The 4,797-nt window shown below is 55.8% G+C and overlaps 1 pseudogene; it reads left to right on the top strand.

The window, feature by feature from the left end:
• Window positions 1-1,174: 1,174 nt before the first annotated feature.
• LOC138512739 (5.8S ribosomal RNA) lies at window positions 1,175-1,323 on the top strand (annotated as a pseudogene).
• Window positions 1,324-4,797: the final 3,474 nt, after the last annotated feature.

The following is a 4,797-nucleotide window of genomic DNA, read 5'->3' as shown; positions in this document are numbered from 1 at the left end:
TGGTCTGCAGGGAGGGATGGGGCGTCCTGGTTTGGGTCGGATGGGGACATCAGTGTGGGTCTGCAGGGAGGGAATGGGGGCACATTGGTGTGGGTTTGATGGGAGGGATAGGCACATTGGTCTGGGTGAGGTATGGGACACATTTGTGTGGTTCTGGAGGGCGGGATGGGGGCATCTTGCTGTGTGGATAGAGGGATGTGGGATCTTGGTGGGGTCTGCAATGGATGGTGGCACATTGGTGTCGGTCTGGAACATGTATGGGGCATCTGTTGGTCTGCAGGGTGGATTGGGGCATCCTGGTGAGGGTGGGATGGTCCATACTGGTGTGGGTCTGAGAGGGAGGGATGGATGGGGCACATGGGTATGGGTCGGAAGGAATGGGGACATTGTTGTGGGTGTGAAGGGAGGCATAGGACACATTAGTGTGGGTCTGGAGGGAAGGACAGGTGTTCATTGGTTGGGGGAGGGAAAGGGGCATCTTGCTGTGTGGGGGGATGATGGGGCATCATGGTATGGGTCTTTATGAAGGGATTGGGCATCTTGGTGGAGTCTGGATCAGGGGGGAATTGTTGATCTGGAATGGAGGGACGGCATATGATGGCGGCATGTCAGGGAATGATGGAGCATGTGGGTCTGGGTGAGGGCTGAAGCACTCTGTTGGAAAGCAAGGGAGGGCATCTGGATGCGAATGGAGGGTTGGGGTATGTATGTCTAGAGAGAAGGATGTTGGTTTATGTGAGGGGTCGGCGCGTGTTGTCAAAGGAATGGGGTAATCAGGTGTGGGTATAGAGAGAGGGTGGATGGCACCATCTGAGTGAGTCTGGACGTAGAGGTGAAGCATGGGTGTGGCTCTGAGAGGTGGAGCTTCTTGGTGTAGGTATGGAGGGACGGATGCTGGTGTCTTTGTGTGGGTTCGGAGGGAGGGATGGTGGCATTTGAATCTAGAACATGTGTTTGGAAGGAGAAATGGGGCATTTGAGTGTGAATGGGGACATGAAGGGCTGGGGTATCTGCTTGTGAGGGGGGGCATGAAGGATCAGTAACAGCGGAGCGCCTGGATTATTTTCATTGTTTTTAAACCACAATGGTCTTCGCCAAGCTAGACAGGGTGCTGGGCTGTCTAGCCACAAGCGGCGCTACCTCCCCCAGGCCGCTCCTGCACCGGGTCAGGCTGACGTCTTGGCAGTGGATCACTCGGCTCGCGTGTCGATGAAGAAAGCAGCTAGCTGCGAGAATTAGTGTGAATTGCAGGACACATTGATCAACAATTTGAACGCACCATGCAGCCCTGGGTTCCTCCCAGGGGCGTAGCTTGAGCTGTCGCAGGGACCCTGTTCCCTTCGTCCCCCAAGGTCAGACCCCGATCAGCACCGTCGCAGGATCCCTGGATCTGTCGCGCAGCATCATGCGGGTTTCGGGAGGGCTGGGTGGCCGGTGCGCCGCGGATGTGGTAGCGGCGGCGGCAGCTAGCCTTAAAAAAAGCCTGGCGCACTTCACCCTACCCCGGGGCACCTTGCCATGCTGTGTGTGGTTTCCCGTTGCTGCCGCCGCAGGATGGCCATCGAGCATGGGGCTCGCGACCATGTGGGCTTCGGCCGCAGATTGGGACAGCACACATTCTGCTGTTCCAAAGGCACAGGGCTAGAGCAACACCACCGTACAGGCCTGAGGCCAGCTGCCCCGAGCTTTGTGCTCCCCCCGACTACAGCCTTAGATCAGACGTGGGGACCTGCTGAATTTAAGCATATTACTAAGTGGAGGAAAAGAAACTAACCAGGATTCCCTCAGTAACGGCCAGTGAAGAGGGAAGAGCCCAGGCATGGCAAACAAGGCGTACGGAAGACTGACTCCCCGGCATCGCTCATAGGGCTCAAGTCCTTCTGATCGAGTCTCACCCCACGGACAGTGGTAGGCCGGTAGCGGCCTCTGGCACGCCGGGATCATGTCTTCTTGGAGTCGGGTTGCTTGGGAATGCATCCCAAAGCATGTGGTAAACTCCATCTAAAGCTAAATACGGGCACGAGACGGAGGGCTAACAAGTACTGTAAGGGAAAGTTGAAAAGAACTTTGAAGAGAGCTCAAGAGGGAGTGAAACCATTGACAGGCAAACTGGTGGGGTCTATGCAGTCCGCCTGCAGGATTCAACACGGCAGGCAGAACGGTCACCTGGAACTGTGGGTGCCCTCACGGGACTGCGGCTCAAGCAGACCCGGCCCCCGCAGGCGCATTTCCTCTGTGACGGTGCACAGCGTCGGCTGGGAAGGGGGCAGGTGGCTCTCTGCTCTGGCATAGAGTGTTACAGCCCCCTGACAGCAGTTTTGCTGTGTCCGCGGGGCTGAGGTAGATTGCTGCTGCCGTGCCCTTCTCCAGCAACCGTGCTGGCCCTCTTGGGGGTCGCCGGTGCAGTGACGGCGGGCAGGGCTCCCGATGCAACTGTGGCGGACTACCCTCAGTGCGCCCCGACCACGTCACGCAGCTGGGCGGGGAAGCCCACAAAGGGTGCCAGGGGTCTGAGGTGATGTAGGTTAACCACCCGACCTGTCTTGAAACACGGGCCAAGGAGTCTTGACAAAGCACCAGTCGGAGGGCCAAATGAAACCCTGTGGTGCAAAGAAGGCGAGGACCGGCGCGTGTCAATTGCTGTGGGATCCCATCGTGGTGGGAACCCCACCGATCCGTCTCGCCCGCTTAGTCAGGGAGATGGAGCATGAGTGTGTGTGATAGGACCCGAAAGATGGTGAACTAGGCCTGGTCGAGGTCAGTAGCGGTCCTGATGTGTAAATCGGTCACCCGACTTGGGTATAGGGGCGAAAGACTAATCGAACCATTTAGTAGCTGGTTCCCTCCAGAGTTTCCCTCAGGATAGCTAGCGCACGGAAACCCCAGTTTTATCTGGTAAAGCGAATGATTAGGGGTCTTGGGGCCAAAATGATCTCACCCTATTCAGAAACTTTAAATGTGTAAGAAGCCTGGCTCGCTGAGTCGCTGGCGTGGAGTCGGGCATTGAATGTAGGTGGCCAGTGGTCAACTTCTATTAAGCCGAACTGGCACTGCGGGATGAACCAAATGCTGGGTTAAGACGCCCGATGCCGATGCTCATCAGACCCCAGAAAAGGTGTTGGTTGATATAGACAGCAGGACGGTGGCCATGGAAGTCGGAATCTGCTAAGGAGCCCCAGGGAGAGTTCTCTTTCCTTTGTGAAGGTCAGGGCACCCTAGAATGGGTTTGCCCTGAGAGAGGGGCCCAAGCCTTGGAAAGCGTTGCAGTTCCCAGTAGCATGCGGTGAGCTCTCGCTGCTCCTTGAAAATCCAGGGGAGATAGTGTAAATCTCGCGCCAGGCCGTACCCATATCTGCAGCAGGTCTCCAAGGTGAACAGCCTCTAGCATGTTGGAACAATGTAGGTAAGGGAAGTCGACAAACCAGATCCGTAGCTTCGGGATAAGGATTGGTTCTAAGGGCTGGGGCGCGGGGCTTGGTGCGTGCCGCGGCTGGACGAGGCATCTCACCCTCCCTCCCCCCGGGGGTGGTGCCAAGTCTGGATGCGAGCCGGGCCCTACATGTGGATCGCCCCTGCTGCGGTGGTCGCCTCTATCCGTTCCCCTCCCGGGGTTCGGCGCTGACGTTTTGCCTCGGCTGATGCCTAGCAGCTGACTTGGAACTGAGGCGAATCAGGGGAATCTGACTGTTTCATTAAAACAGCATTGCAAAGTCTTGTGGTGGGTGTTGACGCATGAGATTTCTGCCCAGTGCTCTGCATGTCAAAGGGAAGAAATTCAATGAAGCGCGGGTAAACGGCAGGAGTAACTATGACTATCTTAAGGTAGTCAAATGCCTCGTCATCTAATTAGTGATGCGCATGCTGTCGTGATTCCTACCCCCGGCCATCCGGACCAGGTCCATCTGTCCTGGGAGCAGGCATCCAGATACTTGGGAAAAACCCAGCAGCCCCGGCTAGGGACTATCTGGGTACAGTCCTGGCGCCATAGGCGCCAGGCTCATAGAAAGGGTCAGTCCTGGGGCCGTAGGCGCCAGGCTCATAGAAGGGGTCAGTCCTGGGGCCATAGGCGCCAGGCTAATTCGCTTTCACTTACCTCATGCAGACCATGCTGCTCAGCATTCAAGCCAATGTAAAGTCTGAAGGGGGACTATTTTCTTACTCGGGTATGGTCTTGGGAACTTCTTACCTGGGACTACTTTGAAGGCTGTTTAAACCACGCCCGAAGAGCAGCTCACGCTTCGCGTTATTCTGCATCCTGCAGCGTAACGCTCACCGTGCCTGCAAGCCAGCATCCAGTCTTCTGCCACGCCCGTCTCGAGTCTGGAGCTCCTAGAAAAAAGGTAGAAAGAAGGAAAAAGGTTAGAACAATACTTATTTCCTCATCTGATTCTGGATCCATCGCGTCTTCGAATAGGAAGAAAGACGTTATTTCATGCACGTCACATCGCCTGCTGCAGCGCCGCGCTATACTCACCAGTCTTCGCAGCACCTCCACGATCCACCTCTGTCTTCATCATTTCTTCGCCAAACTCCGGCACCTAAGGGGAATAAAGAACAGCAAGGTGAGCCGAGAGAATAATAAGGCAATATTAGTCACCACAATAGACTTACCTGATTTTACCGCCGGAGGCATTCTTCATCTCCACGGAACGGCGCAGCCTCCATTCATCTTCGCCGAACTCCGGCACCTAAGGGGAACACGAGGACAGCCAGGTGAGCCGAAAGAACAAACCAAGGGAATCTCTTTCACCTTAATAGACTTACCTGATTTTACCGCCGGAGGTATTATTCCTCAAA

The sequence above is a fragment of the Ambystoma mexicanum genome, chromosome 6p, assembly GCF_040938575.1.
Source record: "Ambystoma mexicanum isolate Mex_15411 chromosome 6p, UKY_AmexF1_1, whole genome shotgun sequence".
Classification (NCBI taxonomy): Eukaryota; Metazoa; Chordata; class Amphibia; order Caudata; family Ambystomatidae; genus Ambystoma; species Ambystoma mexicanum.
The sequence above is the reverse complement of the archived record's forward strand: the minus strand, read 5'-3'. Positions and strand labels throughout refer to the sequence as shown.